The following is a 20,384-nucleotide window of genomic DNA, read 5'->3' on the forward strand; positions in this document are numbered from 1 at the left end:
ATAATAATAATAATAATAATATTAATGAGCTTTTAATTGCAGCTAAACGTTCTAGTTAAAGAAAGTGCAAATGTTCGGTATGAATGTTTTGGAGTTTGTCTGTTATTCTAGAATAGTATTTTCAGTAATTGTTTAGGGAGTATAGAAAGGTTTCATTTTAACTTGTGCCTAATTATGTTAGGTTAAATTTTTGTCGGAGAACAATTTAACTTCCTTCAATAGAATAATTTTAAACAATATTCCAACTTCCTTTTTTAGCAAACATTCTAAGTTTAAAGACAATTTAATTATTACGGTAAAAAAGAAGAAGAAAAAAAATCATATGAATGTAGACGCCATTTTTGTTTTACTTTAAAAACATATTAGCTGTCTGTGCATGGTTGGAAAAACCACTTCAAAAGAACATCCACAGCAAAGAAGAAGTGTTTTCCTATTCAGATAAGTGGAAATGAAGGGGCCCTCACATAGAATCGTGGCAGAATTTCTGAACGTTTGAGAAATCTCACGAGAAGTCACAGCATGTTATGCAGTTTTTTGTTTTAGCACTTCTTCTTTCTTAAATAAAAAAGAAATGTTCTCAGGAGTTATGATTTTTCTTTCACCTTGCAGTTACTGACGTAATGGTAAATGAATATAAAATAATTAGGTAGGATTTCTTACTTGTTCAGATGAATATAGCGCAAATAAATTCATGCCACAGAAATAAAAAAGAGAAAATCTAAATCAAACTGGCGCAATGCGGAGACTATTTCTTCTCTCTTATCACTAGAAATCCTGTGGGAACTTATTCATTACGGTCTGTGAACAATTTCTAATAAATAAAACGATCACGCCCATATATTCTTGCCTATTTCTCATACCACACTGTAATTGACAATAACAACTAAATTCTAATCTAAATTTATCAGGTTTTTTTCCCATTACTGTGTAGTTTATTCTTGAGGTATATTTACACTAAAATTTGGTTAACATCAATTTGGGTTTCCCTTCTTTCTACTTACCGAATTTTCTTCCTCTAATAGAGTGGTAAACGAAATATTCCTTTGCTTCCGATTTTTCGTTGAAAATTAAATGAAATACAACTCAAAATTTTTTTTGCAGCTTTTTGTACCTTACTAAATTTTGATGAGATTTTTTTTAAATACGCTAGTAAAGAGGGCATGCTTGGTTTCGCTCGGAAGAAAAATATATATATTGTAAATTAAGGGTGGTTGGTAGATTTGTATCAGGTTGAAAATAAAATCAAGTAAACCTCCTTCAAAACAAATGTTTCTTAATATAACATATTCATACCCTATAAGTTTCAGATTGATTTTTCCCTTTGCTGAGATTTTTTCTAAAACGAATCCTACGATTCATTTTCTAAACATGGCATTTACATAGATCTAGAGCAGGGGTGGGCAATCTTTTTCTGTAAAGGGCCACATAGGGGTATTGGTTTATTACCGAGGGCCGCAAAAGGTTATTGGTTTATTACCAACGGCCGCAATATATTTTATTCTGATGTATTAATTGTTTTTATATTTATAATACAGATTATTAATTAAAATGAAATTTATTAACAAATCAACAAAAAAAACGGCATTAGTTACTTCTATGAAATTGCTTCATATCTTCCTTCATCATTTTTTTCTATTAAAAGGACAGACGAAATAAAAATAATGCGATTGTATTCACACTTATATATCACCAATAAATAAAGAGAAGAAGCGAAAATCCGCAGCTTCGTCGGCGACAACACCCTTTGTGTCGGTGTAAAAATGGCGTACCAAGTCGGCTGATCATACAAAGAAAGAGCGCGGATAACTAATATAAGATTTGAACGCTGAGACAATAATTATACTAGCGAAAATCACCATACTTTATTAACAAAAAATGTGAAATATTTTATGATTTAAATTTATATTATTTGCCGTTTTGTGCCGCGGGCCGCACATTGCCCACCCCTGATCTAGAGTATCAAAAGATTCCATTCGAATATTTCAGGTTAATTTCGCTCTGGGCCTTTAGTTGGATAAGTTCAAATGTATCTCTAAGTCGGAAACAAAAGAATTGTAGATCGAGATAGTAGTGCGAGGCTTCACATAAGATTTTTTTAAGAAATAGTTTTTACAGGAAGAAGGGCTTCTTATTTGCAACCAGATCCTCAACCAACCTAAATCCGCTTCTAAAAACACCAGATTTGAGGAATAACAATCATTAGCTAACTTTTGGTAATTAAATGAACTTGTAGGGTAACTATTTTTACACCACAAAACTATTTAATCAAGTATTCGTGAAAGATTGGTGAGAATGGCTACACATCTCTCAATTTGGTAACAAATTTAAATGGAAACAAAAGATCGACATTTTAGGAATTTTTTAAACAAAAATTCACTTAATCACATCTATTATATCACAGATTCAAGATGGACTTGGCGATCTGAAACTTATCGAAAGTCGTAGTAAATATAATACGAGACAATTACTTTTATAGGGTTTTGTTTAGCTTTATTGCAACCTTTTTGTTTTCCCATGTTCTGTCTTTGTGATTAAAAGTATCTTTTAATTATAATAAAACGATTCTTTTATTTATTAATATCATCCCTCAAGGTTAATATTTTCCTACAATTGTCCGAGACGGGAACAAGAATAGAAGATAAGAAGGAAAATTAGATCAGAACGAAATATTCTTTGAATTAAAAGCAAACTAAGAAGCAGAGTTGAAGCTGAAGGTTACAGTTTGATAAAAAATAATAAAAGGTGGCACTTTCTTTAGAAGTCGAAATTAAAAAAAAATAAAAAGACTGACGTAAAGCCTCTGTCACTTTGAATTTGTATTTTTGGAATATTAGAAAAGGGGTTTTAAATTTAATTTACAATTGCTATTTTGTGAAAGATAATTGGGTTCTCTAAAAGATTTGCCTTCCATATTTCTTTCGGTTACCATATGATATCGGGTTTGATTAACCCCATGAAAATAATGATGATAATAATAATAATAAAACTAAGGAGCTCCTCAATATCGAGGTTTTCCTAAACCAAATCTTTCTTTTAATGCCAGCTTCGAACTGGATCTACCCCAAATATCTCTCAGTTCGTAACCGTGGAGGACGCTAACTTTCCACTTATCCTTGGTCTGCCCTTTTTTCTTCTTCCTTCATCTTCCCAAGCTAAGATTTCCTTATCCATTCTTCCATCTTTCATTCTTTTCATACTGCCGTACCATCTAAGTTTCTTTTCATGCACCTTCTGTAGTTCATTTCTTGAAATGTTCAATTTCTTTCTTATTTCTTCGATTCTTATTCTTTCAAGCCTTGATAATAAAATAAATAAAATAAACGTGACTATATCAGACGGCCATAATTGTACCCCTCACTCTCTAAAAGGAGAATGCCCGCTTGCTAAGTAAAATGCATCCGACCCGAGACACTGGTTTGTGATAGCAGACTGCTTGGAATTTGATGCTTTTAGTAATTGCCAAGGGCAATATCCAGCACACCCAGGCCAGCTATCCGACAGAAAAGTTATTCATTAAAGCTTAATATAGTTTGAAAAAAACAACAAAGATATAATTGGATAAGAAAGATTAGTTGAGCGTTGAATGGGCCACGTTGGCCATGTGGTGGAAAGCTAGGTTAGTGAGAATGAAATGACAAAACGTCTTCTCCCAGTTTCATGAAAGTCTCTTGATTAATGACTGAGGTGTATTTAATAGAAACGTTGGTCTACGTTTGTAATATTATTTATGTGTGCGTGCAACAGCAACAAACTACAGACACTCGCACAGCTGTATGTTCAGTTCAGTAAATAGAACACACACCCACACCCATAATGTCAGGTGCTTCTATAATACGGAGGTCTGCCACGCTCCAGGGATTTGTCTTATCCCAACAGCAATTCTCGCCGCTACTACATCCGCTGAGATTATCTTACTGGCCCTCTTCTACCACACATCCTGACTGAACTCACCAGAGAATGGCTATATTTATTTAAACAAGAATGGTTCTACTGATAATACATTCCGTTAGAGCAATAACTACCTAAACTTATCTAATTTTCTAGAAATATCTCATACAAACGATAATATAAAAAATGTCTAAATAGATTAATTTTGAAATAATTGAAAAATAAAAAGGTAAAAGTCTTGCGTGAAACATTCAGAGAATTTTTTCTCTTACCGCAGATTAGAATCTAAAATTTTCCGTTAACTGTTTACGAAACTATAACTAAATACACAAAATTTATTTAGTGAAGTGACTCTTCCTCAAGTAATTTTGATTGCAAATGTGGAATGCAAATCCTGCGTTAGGAGAACCTGATGGCCTGATACATCTGCTAAATTGTCTTCTATATGCTTAGATACAAATGAGAAGCATGAATGAGAAGATATAATCCTTCAATCTCCTTCAAGTTGGTCATCTTTTTATTTTTATTTTTCAATTTATTTCGTTATTTACAATCTGTATAATATAATATACAATAATTAAATAGGGAGAATGAAGTATAAAAGCGTGAAAGGCAGGAGGAAAGAAACTGCCCAGCGGTAGCACTTTCTACAGGATACGATTTTTAGGTCTTCAGACTGCGAGGAAGTCGCGGGGCCACTGGCGACTCAGTCGGCGCGTATTGTTAGGGGTGTCAGAGGAGGCGGGAGACTGTATGAGAGGATTAGAGCAAGTAGAGAGAGCAGTACTTGATGGAACTTTTGATGTTTAGTGTTGGCGAACGAATGGGATGTTGAGGTCGTTGTGAAGAGTGAGGTTAGTCACGTAGAAAGGAGCGTCAGCTGCTTGTCGAAGGAGTTTTTTCTGAAATGTTTGTACAGTCATTAGAGTTATTATGTTTGTAGTTTTGGCTGAACCCCACAGCTCTAGTCCGTAACTCCACATAGTTTTGAGGATTGTACTGCGTTTGAGTTCAAAGGGTCGTCCAAGAAGTCTGTAAAGCAGATTCGCACGTTTTGCTTGTCTTTTAAGGTCTAGTGTGTGGGTTTCACGTGAGTCTTTTGTCTATAAAGAGCCCAAAATAGCGCACCAGATCCTGTACAAGGAAGAGGATTGCTGTTGAAGAGGACAGGTGGACAGGAGCCCCACCGGAGAGTAAATTTAACTAAATTTATTATTTGTTAAAACTAAACAATTTAGACAGATGTTTCTTCAATAATGCATATTGTCTTCTTACTCTTCATAATTCCAGATCATGTTTTTTTTTTTTTTCAATTTAAAAATCAGTATCTGAGGTCCACTACCCGCCTACGGAGAGGGTTATTTTGTTAAGACAACACTGTGAGCTGTAAGAAGCTTCTAGGAAGAGAAAATCTGAGGTCCAGCTACTGGATATTCGATTTCTGGATCTTCGTGATCGTAACCACAGAGCTAATCCCTAAATTCTGAAATTTTCTGCTCACACCCAAAACAACAATTTGTAAAAAACAATTTTAAGTACTCAGGGGACCTCAAAATGGATTTTTGGGTGGGGGGGAATTCAAAATCGAAAACTGCACGTTCACAATTCCTTTTCTTCCTGTAGTAAGAGTGAATGTAAATCTTAAAAAACAACAATAAAGTGAAACTACAAATACAAGGTGAATTCGGATACACAATAATTTACATTAAAGTGATTGTTGTAAGGAGGATGGTGCGGACAGTAGATGTAATGTGATTGAGTCTTACAATTTGGTGCTACTACAATTCTTGTAGTAGTTGATTGCATCACGTAAAGTTCCAGTAACCCTGACGAAATGGCTGACCAGCACATTATACCTTTAGCATATTTCGCTCTTCATTTGTGGAAACTTAATTTTTTTTCTCGCTTTATTACCTCATACTCAAATCATACCTTCATGATTATGGTACTGTGTTCTGGCACGTGCTTTTATTTCCTATTTTCGACGGCGATCATCATTGCTACCTTCATTCACGAGGGTGTACACTGCAGATCCTTCTCAGTAACTAAACTAACGTCGACACTACGGCCATTTTTTCTCCTAAAAATGATCACTGCCATTTCAATTCGTCATCTTCTCATTCCTCCTAAAACCTCGAACCCTTTCATGTTACACTTCTTACCGTTTACAAAAACTCACAGTCAACCGAATACCCGGAAATACTCCATGCTCTATATTTTAATATCATTTTAGATTTCCATGACAAACATTGGAAACTTGACATATTGCAACAATGAAACTCCAAAATTACTCAGTATTAGTTTCTGAATACATGGTACCTCCAAAAATTCTAATTTTTTATTGAAGGAAATGTCTCTAGCCTAGGCTAGTCTAGACTGGCTCTAGCCAATGCTCTCTTATATCTTTTCGTGATAACCTCCATCCGTGTCTAAACCTAATACCTTTTCCAAAAATTTCGTTTCCACTTATTCCCTCATGCAGATCTATTAATTCAATCCCATTTAATCTCTAATCACCCACTAAGACTGAAATTAGTCTTAATTAGTGATCCTAGTGCTTAAAAGATGGCCTTGTTTTAAGTTAGATTATTGCTTGATGTGACTCCCTTCTGGATTATCAATTTCGGTAATTGTTCAGTATTTGGCGCTTAAAAGGAAAATCTGTGAGCAAAAATCCATTCTTTGCATTAAATTTTTACAGATTAATTGCCAACGGAAATGCAAATAGTTTTACATTATGAATATAAACATTTTAGTGTAAATTAGCCCAACAAAACATCGATCAGACTAGTTCCGTCTCACATTTAACATGACGTACAGCGTTGAAACTTTTCCATATAAAGTTGAAACCATTCTTTCTCGAACGTAATAATAACTTCACAGCAAGTATCAGGAAATACATCACATTAATTGAGTTATCAGACAAAAGATCTTTTTTAACAATTAGCAATACTTTTATTGATTTACGAGGTGTGTTCAAAAAGTAACGGGAATTTTTAAATTTCGCGGGTTTGGAGAGTCTGATTGTAAATTTTTTTTTTTATTATGTTGGTACACATGCCCCTGAAGTACGATAAAATTTTCAGTAATATTCATTGTTTACTTCTTAAGTGGCAGCCGTTAAGGTTAGACGTGTTTTTCGAGCTTGGCGATTTTTGTTTGTTAAAAAAAATGGATCAAAGAATTTGTATTAAATTTTGCGTAAAAAATGAAATAAAGTGTGTGAAATGTTAATAAAGGCATATGGTGAGTCTGCTATGAGTAAAACAAGGATTTACGAGTGGTATAAGCGTTTCCAAGATGGCCGCGAAAACGTTGAAGATGACGAACGACCTGGACGTCCAAGCACATCAACAACCGATGAAAACGTGAAAAAAGTGAAAGAAATGGTTATGAACGATCGCCGAATCACAATCAGAGAAGTCGCTGATGATGTTGCCATATCAATTGGCTCATGCCATGAAATTTTTTCGGATGTTTTGGGTATGAAACGTGTGGCAGCAAAATTTGTTCCAAAATTGTTGAATTTCGAACAAAAACAGCGGAGAATGGAAGTTGCTCAAGAGTCACTCAATGAAGTCGACAACGATGCGGATCTACTGAAACGTGTTATAACAGGTGACGAAACATGGGTTTACGGATATGATGTCGAAACTAAGGCTCAATCGTCCCAGTGGAGGCATTCTGGATCGCCAAGACCGAAAAAGGCTCGACAAGTGCGGTCGAATGTGAAGGTTATGCTCACTGTGTTCTTCGATTTTAATGGCATAGTGTATCATGAATTCTTGCCACAAGGTCAAACAATCAATAAGGAGTACTACCTACAAGTTCAACGCCGTTTGCGTGAAGCAATCCGAAAAAAACGCCCGGATTTGTGGCAAAACAATTCATGGATTTTGCACCACGATAATGCACCTGCTCACACTTCATTGCTTGTCGTGAATTTTTGGCCAAAAACAAAACTTTAACGATGCCCCAGCCTCCATATTCGCCAGACATGGCTCCATGTGACTTTTTTCTATTTCCAAACATAAAGAGAACATTAAAAGGCCGTCGTTTTACAAGCATAGATGACATTAAAAGCGAATCGCTGAAAGAGCTGAAAGCTATCACAAAGATCGAGTTTCAGAAGTGTTTCGAGGATTGGAAAAAGCGCTGGCACAAGTGTATTGTATGCGAAGGGGACTACTTTGAAGGCGACAATATTAATGTAGATGAATAAATAAATATTTTATTCAAAAAACGAAAATTCCCGTTACTTTTTGAACACACCTCGTATATAAGTTTTGTGATTCAATTTCCAAAGAGATTCAAAAAATAATTTTACCTCTTATATAATCCATTCTTTTACGCTCATATTTTAAAAATCCATTCTTTATTTACAAAAAAAAAAAAAAAATTATAAACTAAGAGTATTTACTTTATGAAAGATAAAACTGGAAGAGTTTAGTGTGAAACTGTTGGTATAATTAAAAAATATATAAAGGGTTAGAAGGTTGCTTGCTATTGGAGGGGTTGGCCAAAGGGGTAGGAGAATGATGTCTTAATGGTTCACATTTGTTTCGCAGATTAGTGTGGGCTGAACATCGCACTGCAGCTGTGAGGTCCTTCATTAGTTTTGTAAACCTGAGATTTTTTTTTTCTGACAAAATGGGATTGGTTTTTTGTTGGTATTTTTAATTTTTATGAAAGAACTTTATTGTAAGGAAAATAAATGAAAGTTGGGTGATGAAAAAAAATTCTCTATTTACGAGGCCAGCAGTTATTTTTGTTAAGAACGTTGCCGAGCTAGGCGTTTTCTACAGTTGACCTCGTTAAATTTAAGTCAAATTAATGACTGATGTAGGATTTCTTTTTTTTTTCATAATTAGTAATAAAATAATTACTAAAAATAATCCCCATAAAGCGCAGGTGTAGAAACATCAAGTTGTGAATCTGAAGGAAAACATTTACACCCAATTTTTTTTGTTGCTGTCATAATTCTTACAGTATTTCTAAATTACGACTTGTCTTAAAATTAAAGGTGTTTTTATTACCTAAAGATAAACGCCTAAGTGAACAGATTTAGAGCCCGTAGCAGTTTCTCATTTACTTAAATTTCGGGCTCTTCGATTGAATTTCATTGGGCCCTGCCAACTCGTCACAGAATCTCTCATTTATCTTTATTAACAACTCTGCCCACACTTCCAAGATAGTTTCATTATCGACAAATTAAAAAAAAAAAAAGATTCAGTAAATTTGCATTTCGAATCGGAGAATGTCAAACTAAAATTTAGTGTTTGGCGGTTTGTTTTTTTAATAGCGCTTTAGAGTGAACGTTCACCCTTCCCGCTCATTTCCACCAAAAATAATTTTGCGGGGAAGTTTTCAAGTAAAAGAGCTAACGATGAGGTAGTAAATGAAATCTAAAAACTGAAAAAAAAATTCAGTAAATTTGTAATCGAATCTCTTCTCTGGTGGTAGCGCAAGGTTCACTTTTTTGGCCTCAAGCGATTTGTGATAACTCCATTTTGAAATTAGCATTTAAATATTAGCAATGAATAGATAGCAAAAACAGATCTTAAATAATTGTTTATTTTAAAACGACCAATTTCTCAAAAAAAGGCAATTTTCTTTCAGTCAAATAATTTATAGGATGAAAAAATAATTGCCATTTCAGTCGTGATACATTTCTGCTCTGCCGAGTTTTCGACCTAGGGACTAGGTCATCTTCAGGGCTGTGGAACATATTTACAGATTGTTAACAATAATTCTATTAGGGTGAAGGGACCAGTAATTGACTGCTTAAGAAAAAATTCGAGTTTAAGATAGAATAACTTCCGTTATTTTGACTCCAGGTGTAGGTTGTACAATTGTACCGCTCCAGTAGGATGTACTTTATTTTATTAATATTTTAAATGCAGTAAATTCGATCTCTATGTCAACCAAAAATGACTTTATTTGTAAATATGTCAATGACCCAGTAATTGACATACCGAATTTTCGGTGGAACCAGTGTTTGACATGGAGTGGGACCAGTAATTGACATACAAATATATTCATGAAACGACATAAGGTATGCATTCAAAATCACTTTTAAATCTAAATAAATCATTTAAATCACCTAAATCACTTTTTCAATTGGATTTATAACAAAAATTAGTCTTATTCATAATTAATTACAATCAGTTCTTAAATAGGCAAACCTAAATAATCTAATATTTTTTCATCGTTATAAAATATGTTTTTATGCAGTTTTTGACGATCAACCCTTACACAACTGTCCTACCGGACAGTTTTAATTAAGTCCAAACCAAGACAGGTAATTTGAAGAACAGCCCTTACTTTCAATAGTACCAAGGAGATATTAGCTAACATTACCATAAAGTAGTACATGGCGATCCAACCTTCACGTGTTTAGGAATTAAAAATGGTTTTCATACCGATTTCATTTTTTTTAATACAGTTTAGCCTATTTAGCCTATGGGATGCTATATATTCGTCTTCGGTCAACATGTCTGTCAATTGGTAAATACAATAGATCTTACCATCTTTTTTATGTTATTAATGTGTAACATCACAAAGTCACCAACTTCTCCACGTATGTTTGATTTCGCACCTGGTACTTCTCTTGAGGGAGCTTCACTTTTCCTCTGGCCGTTTCCTTTGATGGAATTCTATGGTTTAGCCATTTCCTCCCTTTCTTCTTTGTCATGTGGCTAGGACCCAAAACTGATGGAGAATGAGAGATTTTCCAACTCCGATAAGTGGGCGTCGTTTTTATCAATCACGTAGGCCTCGGAAGCTGTTCGGCGATCACGATTATTCCAGTTTGTTGTTCATACCATTGTTGATCTCTACAGAATAATCATTCTGCATGCCCTCTTGAAATAAGGCGTACATTTGCTAATTCATTAATTTAAACATATTTTGTTGGAAGTTTTACTATTTATTTTGCCGATTTTTATCAATGATTTTATTTTACAATGTATTGAATTTTTAATTATAATAAAATTTATCAACCTATCTTACCATTTTCCCAGGATGTCAATCACTGGTCTCAAACAAAAAAGCTGTAGGACTAGTAATTGACATACATGTCAATTACTGGGCAGATTGCCGTTTCAAGGACCAGTGATTGACAGCCCCATTTTAATCCTCAATGCTTCTTATAATTAAAAAAAAAACTACATAAATCAAATCTACAAGTAATACTAATTATAACAGAACATTGATAACCACACGAATATATGAACTAATAAACGAAAAATAAGAAAAAAGAAAAATTATTTTCTTATCAATCCTCCTTAGCAACGGCTTGTTTTTTCCTTGATTTTGAACTTTTAACACAAATAACTTTCCACTGATACCAAGGAACCTTCCAATAATTAATATTTTTCTGGAACTGCTGCTCAAAGGCTTCTCAATAACGAAATTGAAAGAATCACCACTAAAAACGGCTCATATCCCTTATAATACCAGTTTATTTCTGGTATGTCAATTACTGGTGCCCAGTCAATTACTGGTCCCTTCACCCTAAATTAAATATGTATAATGTAACGAAATTTACAAAAATTATTTACCTAGTTTACAAAGTAATATTTTTACATTTCAGGGTTGGTGTGTCTTCTGTCTTGTCTGTTCATGGACTGAGTGTGATCAGTCTATGTGTAATATGTGTTAGGTTGTGTGGAAGTCAGTGTTGCCAATTGTCAAGTATTTTGTAGTAAGTTTGCGTATATGTTGTTTAAATTGTTCGTGTCCGTTTTGAAATTTAAACTGTTTTCTGTCTTAAATATGGACCGTTTATTTTGAAAGTGGTGTAAGTCCATTTTCTCTTATTTCGAGAAAATTAAAGGTTAACATATCTGTTAATTATAATATTTAGACAAATTATATGAAGTCTGTTTTATCAATATGTAATTTGGTTATATAAATTTGTTTTAGGCGTATTTTACTAAACTGATGTATACTTACGGGCTGCAAATGGACTTACACCACTTTAAAAATTAGACCATTGTAAAAATCGTTTAGTTTCAATTTTGAAAAATCAAATAATATAAATTTTCAAATAATAATATACTAATTTATAATAATATTTCATTTTAATAAATAATAATATACTTCATATTAATCCAATTTTGTTTACAAATAATAATGACACGACATAAAATAGAATATTTTTAATTTTAGACGCTAATTACATTGTTAAAATTACAAGATATTGATAGTATTTAATATAAAAGAAATGTAAAATAACAGGCTACCATCTGCTAAGCCGCCTACCTCTGTCAATTGGACTTACACCACTTTCATAATCAATGATTATGCAATTTCATTTACCGACCAATTTTAAATTCTACAAAACATAGGAATTTTTCAGGAAATTAAACACGGACTAGTTATACATAAAAAATTAACATAAAATTAAGCATGAATTACGTGATATCGCATTTTTTTCAAAAATGGACTTACACCACTTTCAAAATAAACGGTCCATATGTACATCATTTCTAGCACTTTCCTAGCCCTTAGGTCGAAAGCTCGGCAGAATAAATGTATCACGACTGAAATGGCAATTATTTTTTCATCCTATTGAAGCTATGAATCAGTCACCCAAAATAAAGAACAACAAATAATTTATAATTTCTCTTCATGTTAGATTTATTTATTTGGATGAGCACGAACAGTTATTAATCATTTCAAGTTCTACTTCGTTTCGGCTAACAAATGAAAAAAAAAAGGCCAAAATGTAAGGAATAGACCTGTATTACTGGTTAATAATGGTACCATTGATGATCAATGGAAGATCTGAAGAGATTGTGTTCAAATTCATCAAATAAATAATAGACGCACAATAGGGGGAACAACTAGGACGTGTAGCATTGCTCTGAAAGGGTTTACGAACAGAAAGAGGGCGATGCTGAGCTTAGGTATTGAGCTATAATTACTAAGATGGAGGTGCAAGTGCGGGATGTCGGAGGCGAAGACGAAGCCTTGTCATCCTGTGCCTGTACAGAATCCTGTGAATCAAAGCCAGTCATTCCCTTCCGCCCGTAATAAGTCTATTGAGATCCTTGTTATATATCCTGTATAACAATGGAAGGTTCATGGTGCAAGGGTAGGTCCCCACTAGCCCTTTGATCTTATATAACATTCCTCTCCATGCCCCGCAAACTCTCATTCTAATACCTACACTTCTTTGTCTTTATATATGTATATATAACATATATTCACCCACAAATTTGAACATTTGTTCGCATAATAATATTGCTATGGCTCATTTTATTTGCTGCTAAGAATAAAACAAACACATTTCTCATGGCTCCCTTTAACACAACTCTCTCTGACCTCTAACAATTTTATTTTTCAGTCATAAAGAATATGTTTATTCTCTGTTGTAAGTAAAATTAAAACGAAATTACTTTAAACGTTGAATATGAAATTAATGAGATGGTCAGAGGCGTCAGCCAAAAGCGACTGATGACCAAAAACTCACTCCAGAATTCAGCTATTGAGTCAAACGTTTTTGTAAACTATCCTCACAGTGTTCCAGTGGATACAGACAGAAAATATTTCGTCCTTTCTATTTTATAATTTGAATTTATTAATTAATAATTATTATTGCCTTATACTCAAATCTAAGTCTCTAATTCAACCGTTAGTTTAAATCTTTAAATTTCTTTATTACCAGTTTAGATTAAAATTTTGTTCACTTTCTTCACAGGTTGAATTTATTCGCCACTTTAATCATAATTTCTAAATGTATTTCTAAATTTCTCTTACAACGAAAGCGAATGCCAAAAAAAAAAAAATTAATTTCTCTTACTACTGTAAGTAAAGGACAGCGCGACCCGCAAGGTAGGAACTTATTTCTGAGGGGATAACAAATAGGACAAGATATGTTCAAATTTATGCAACCTAATTGGCGAAAAGATAACATAAAGTACAGATTTGCTGAATGCACTATGCCTCTTATGTGCAAACTTCCCTTATTATTTGCCAGATGTTTTGATTTTCGCTTATTACCCAACAAATGTAGGGAACCAATAACTGTTGGCTTAAATAGGGTTCCTTAAGATTTATCAAGAACAATTGGAGCAAAATGTAAGGTGTAATCAGTGGCTTCCGACCGTTCTTTGTTTTAGGTTGTGATTGCTAACGTATAAGTAATGTCTTTTATTGTAAGATTATGGATTAAGCCATTAGTTTTAATACTCTCGAATCATGAGCAGCTGTCTGAGGTGACAAGGGGCTGCAGGAGATTCACTGAAATTTTAGCTCTAGTCCATCTATAGACATGAGGGTGTTTATAGCCTAACAGGTTATTGAAATCAGGTCTAAATCCGATTTATTGTTTCCCGTATAATTAGGAGAGCAATCAGACAGCTTGGATAGCTTTTTGTTTTCCTAAATCAAAGGACTTTTGATTATTCCACTTTAGGTTTTGATCCTTGCCTCTGCTTCATTAGTGGCTTGGAAGGGAAGAAAGTTTTAAAAATTAAGCTTGTTTTGTTTAGGAAGAAAATCAGAGCTGCACAGATCTGGATTAAGTAGGGCAATAACTTCTTTCTTTGGCATAATCCCGTCTAGAGGTGATGAACTTAGGCAGGTAACTAATAGATTCCAAGTATTTGAACTTACGGCTTTAACCTGATTCTCTCTTATGAGAGGCAAGGCGCTGCGTCTTATCCAGGTTAATTTCTAATCCCCAATTAATACGTTCACAAACTAATTCAATAAATATATAGGAAATAATAGCCAAGCTGCTTGGGCTAAAAACACCAGATCATTTGCAAACAATAATTACTAAAGATCAGGTCTTCATCACCATTTTGCTATATTTTATTTTCTAATCTTTGAGAGTAACATTCAAATAAATTTTAAATAATTTGTGGAATAGTGTTAGTTTTGATGTTTTTGCCCAATGTTCGCCAATTCGAGAGGCTTTTCTAATAATTTTCTTTAAACAAACTCGCATTCCTCTTAAAAATCAATAAAACAGAAGATAAATATTCTGGACCTTCCAAGTTGAAGCCTCCAGTAGAAAAGCCTCTATTTAGAAGTGACTTCTACAACTTGTTTACTATGACGAAGTTATTGTTTTTCTCCTTACCTAGTATTTTGAAAACATGCTCTTTTAGATGTGGCTCCCTCAGGAATAAGGAAATAAACAATTTCCTCGATTTTCTTTGGCCTCCCTTTTTGGTAAAAAGAAAGATTGTCTCTTCAGCTGGGAGCACCTTATTGGCTGAACAGTAGCCGCATGTTTTTTTTTTTTGATTATTAACTTAGAGAAAATTACCATTCAAACAGAAATTTAGCCGAAATGAAAATGAGATATTTAGGAAACCAAATGTCACTCTATTGGATAATTGTATTTGACAAATGATTAACAACTAATTGGAAATTTAATCAGTTTACACATATAGCTACACACACAAATACGCAGTATACTCAAAATACTCACAGACGAATTAGTTTTGTGGTTTTGGTTGTAAAGTCAAAGTGTGAGTATTCAGGTTAACTGTTGGCCCGCTTTTGAATAATCTTATAAGTTATGAACTAATTAGAAGTGAAGTTCTAAACTTAGTTAAGGTTGCCATCAGTTATCTAGCAAATAGAAATACTAACTAGCAATTAAAATACTTTACAAAACACAGCCTAGATTGATGTTGACTATAATCTTATGATTTGAATTACATTAATTTTGCGAACCTATCAACTAAATGTGGAATATTGAAGGTGTGGTTTATTTAATTATATTTTTAAAAGATTTTTTTGATCATTATTACTTTGCTTTCTTTACCAAGCGCCACGGTAGCCGAGCGGTTAGAGGCGCGACCTGTGAAGCTAATTTGCATTGTGGTACTGGGTTCGATTCCCGGTCTTAGGCCTTGGATTTTTTTTAATGGTTAATAAAAGTAATTTACAGCAAAGTATGTTTGCTAGTCGCCTAATCCACGTCACCTAATCGGTAGTTGGACGTTAAGCTTACTTTACTTTGCTTTCTATACCGGAAGAGGAATGAAGCGATGTCAGATGCTGGATGTCGGGTTTCGACGTTCTAATACCGTACTCTATTCTTATCATGTCCGGTTTTAAGTCTGTCAGATCTTATTACTTTCTCTATATTAATTTCTACACATTACCCAATTCCCAGTCAATCTTCCTGCGGTTTTCAAGAGCTGTATAAAACTGTTGAAGGAAGAACAACAAATCTTCTTCATTTTTTCTTTCTTTTTTTTTAGAAAGTCCAGGATGCTGAGCGATAGATTTGTACAGAGTATTTCAAATAGATCATTATTTACCCTTCTTGAAATGAGGTTGTATTCTAGATATTTCTGGAAGCTAATGTAGCTTTGATTGGCAAGTCCTCCTTTTTGGCGAGAATGTTTCTGATTTTCATTCTGGTGCCGTGAATGGTGCTTACCAGGGAATCTAAATGTAGAAAGCTCCTCTTAACTGTGGAGCAGTAGATTATGCTTCTTAGAGAGGAACAGAACTCTACTTAGGTGTATCCTCAGAGGACCAAAACCTCTTTGCCATTAGGTTGAATGCTTTTTTTTTTTTTTATGCCACCTAGATTCCAGCAGCCACTCAGTAGTGCAGCCTGATTAGTCACGTACTCCACGTTTAATCTCCTCCAAATTAATAAAGGTTTACAACTTAAAGAGAGTATGCAACAGTTCAGAAATTGAACATATAGTAACCACAAATTTACCTCCAGCCACAGTTATTTTGTACCAATTCCAAAATCCTTTTATTTGGGAAATAAGAAAATGTAAAATGGAGTTTAAAACACATTTAATTATTATTGACACCAGTTACATCTCAGCGTACACCCGTTTCAGGCCGGTTAATCACTGTATGAGTTGTAAAGCCACCAAAAAGAAACAATCGTGGTGAACTCGTATCCGGTACCTTCGCTTTGCTGGTCTTCTTTGCTACTTACTAAGCTAATCATTTTTCTAAGATTCCTCTTTGTTCAACTACAAAGATTACTCGTATTTTATGGAACTTTTCGGATAAATTCTTAATGAATAACTTCTTGGAAAGAATAAAGTATAGATTTCCTTAAAGATTCGCTTCTTCTTTCAACGATATCTAATAAGAATTGTCATCCATGACAGCACGGAAAATCTGTTTTTATTTAAAGCTATTATCAGAAAAGAGAAAGTTATTTTTGAGCACTCCATTTCTTCGACCATAAAAGAAGAATGATATAATTGGCGTACAATGAATAGCTGGAAGCATTGACGAACATAAATCAGCTATTTTAGAATCTTATTTCGCCTCCAGTATTGATGGAGAATTCTCAAAGAGCTGCAATAAAAAAGAAGGATTCTTCCATTTTAAAAAGTTGTCTTTTAATTGCGACGATGCAAATATTTTTACAAACTTTATTTAGAAGCAAATGTATCTATTAATGTTTTCCACTGTGAAAGTAATTTAGAGACAAACAACCAAGGGATGAGTATCGTGATTGATTTCTTTAGAGTGACATTTAAATTAAGATGTTTTAAACAGATAACAAGTTTGTACAATAACCCAGTTTCACAATCTATGCCTTTAGAGAGTTGAGATAATCTTGCAGAAAGAGTTAAGAGCTTCTCATCCAAAGCGGCTTGTCACAATCGATTCAAGCGGCTTGGAATCAAACATGATTGAAATTGGAGGAGTTGAATCTCCAGGGAAATCTCAAGCGCTCTTTCATTCTCGAAACTCTTACTGAATAAGCATATACAATGAGAAATTAAAAACCAAAGAAGACACCCTCTACTATGTCTTTTGTAATAAATTCCACTAAAAAATATAATTTATTTTCAACAAAACTATTAAAATAAATATTATTTATAGACTATAATGATGAATTTAACCTTATTAACCTTTTTTAAGAGAAAATAATTTCGATTTTCGGTGAAAACTACTTATCAAAATGCTGACCTATCTTCTGACTATAATTTTGTTTCCCTTTTAAGTATTACCATATAAAAAAGTATTTAATTTTAAATCCGTTTTGAAGAGGTTGGAAGAACTTTATTTAAACAAACCAATAATTAATTTCACAACTTTTAAATTACTGTCGCTTATTCCCTTTGTAAATGAATTATCAATTAATTAAGGAAAAATTTTTTAAAAATAAATGTAATATGGACACTATTTTTGTTTTTTCTATACTGATAATTGATAATTTTTTTTTTTTTTTTTTTTTTTTTTTTTGCGCATTAACATCTGAGGTTATTAGCGCCCGGAGCTTTTTCCAGTGCACTGCCGGCCTCCGGACAGTGTTCTCTCGTTACAGACAACACTGTCCATCACCGGACAGTGAGCTGTAAGAAGCTCCTAGGAAGAGAAAATCTAAGGGTCAGCTGCTGGATTCGAACCCGGGACCTCCGCGTGGGAGTCCAGCATGCTAACCTCATAGCTAATCCCTTCCCTTTTTAATATTATTATCTATTTATTTATTTGTATTGTGAAATTACCCAACCAGGAATTGAGCTTAAAGAAACTAAAGAAAAAAAAACTAAAGAACTCAAAGAAACTAATACTTCCAAAAACAAAAAAGAAAAGCATATGCAAATAAAAAATAAAAAATAAAAAAATAAAATAATAATAAAAAATTACTGTAGAATAAGATAAATGAAACTTTCATTAAATAGATATCGTACTAATAAATGAAATAAAACTAAATAAACTATTAGTTAACGATAAATAGGTAAAGTACAATGAAATCAAAGTTGGGGTAAAGTTGGGCTCTTTTTATCAGACATTCTTTTAAATAAATAAAAACAAAAGCTATAATAAACTTGTCATTTGATTCTAAAAGAGGGTATATACAGGATGAGCATCTTTCTAAATACTTCTGTCTAATTGAGTAGTTAGCTAAACAGATAAACAATGTACAGTGACTCCCATTAATATTGGGACAGTACATATAGAAGTTAAAAATTGACGAAAATTAAAAGTGGCACCCATTTATTCAAATTTTTATAAATTCATTTCATTTTATAATTACTATTAATTAAATAAAAACTATTTAAATAAGTACATAAAAATGTTTTGGTAGATTAAAAAAAATATATATAATAATAAGAGCAAATTCTACCTCTCATAAATATTGGGACACTATTATAATTTATAGTTTGTCCAAGGTTTTGCCCGAATATTTATACAATTTGTAAATATATACCTTAAGCATATATTCAATATGAAATTAATAATTATATTAGTATATATAAATCAAGCCAGGTATAACATGTCGCGCAAAAATACAAATACAACGATTGAACAAAGAAAAATTGTAATTTCTTTGCACAAAGACAATAAAAAGTGTTAGAGAGACAGAAAAACTGATCGGACCTAAAACATCTACTGCGTGGAACATCATTCAGCGTTACCAAAAAGAAAAAAGAATTGTTTCAACCCCACAAAAAGGCCGTCCTCAACTGCTCTCTGAGAGAGAGCAGCGTTATATATTAAAAGAATTAAAAAAGCTCACCGACTTAGTGCTCCAAAACTTCTATGTGAAATTTTTGACATGTTCAGAGAGCAAAAAAGGAGCAGAAACAGTTCGGAGAGTGCTAAGAAAACTCGACTATCATGGTAGAGTAGCCTGGAAGAATCCTTCTGTCAGTAAGATAAATCGTGTTAAGAGAGTGAAATTTGCCGAAAAATATTTCAATGTAAATAGTGACTTTTCGAATGATATACTCTAGCGATGAATCAAAATTTAATGTTTTTCAGTCAGATGGAAGGGTTATGGTCTGGAGGAAAGCGAATGCTGAACTCGAAAAGAAGAATTTACAGCCAACTTTAAAGGGTTTTAAAGCTGCACCTCCGCGTGGTGGTGGGTCAGTTCTGGTTTGGAGCTGAATGTGCATCAGGATTTGGAGAATTAGTGTTTATTGATGGAATGATGCACAAAATGGTTTATAGTAATATATTAAAATATAATTTGAAAAAAGTGCCCAAACATTTGGTATTTTAGGGTCTTCTAAATTCTACCAAGACAATGACCCCAAACCTACGGCTTGGGTAATACGTTAGTGACTGTTATATAATTGCCCAAAGTTTTCCAAACCTCTCCGCAGTCACCGGATCTTAATCCCATTAAACATTTATGGCAATATTTAGCCAGTGCTTTAAGTAAACGAGTAATATCTAACAAAAATGAATTAAAACGATGTTTCCTGGAAGAATGGGAAAAAAACACCACCTGAATTAACCAAAAACTTGTTTCACCTATGCCTGATCGTTAGAGGGCTATTGTAAGTCAAAAAGCAATTATTAAATTATTACCAACCAAATATTAAATAGTAGGAGATTTTAAATATTGAACATTTAAACTCTAGCACTTCTGGTGTCCCAATATTTTTGAGAGCCTTATTTCACACTTTTTCAAAAAGTGCTACCTAACAGTTTGGAATTTCATCGATTTATACTTATATATAATTTCTACAGATGTTGCTAATGTTATTAAAAAAAAAAAAAAATCCAAACTTTTGTATGTTGTT

The 20,384-nt window shown here is 33.3% G+C and overlaps 1 protein-coding gene across 2 annotated transcripts in view; it reads right to left on the minus strand.

Moving 5' to 3' along the window:
* hig (locomotion-related protein hikaru genki) overlaps positions 1 to 20,384 on the minus strand; it is a 781,895-nt gene that overhangs the window by 28,728 nt on the left and 732,783 nt on the right. The gene's annotated exons all lie outside the window — the stretch shown is intronic.

This window comes from Rhodnius prolixus, unplaced genomic scaffold, assembly GCF_049639745.1.
Source record: "Rhodnius prolixus isolate KJV_2025 unplaced genomic scaffold, Rpr scaffold_2, whole genome shotgun sequence".
In the NCBI taxonomy this organism is placed as follows: Eukaryota; Metazoa; Arthropoda; class Insecta; order Hemiptera; family Reduviidae; genus Rhodnius; species Rhodnius prolixus.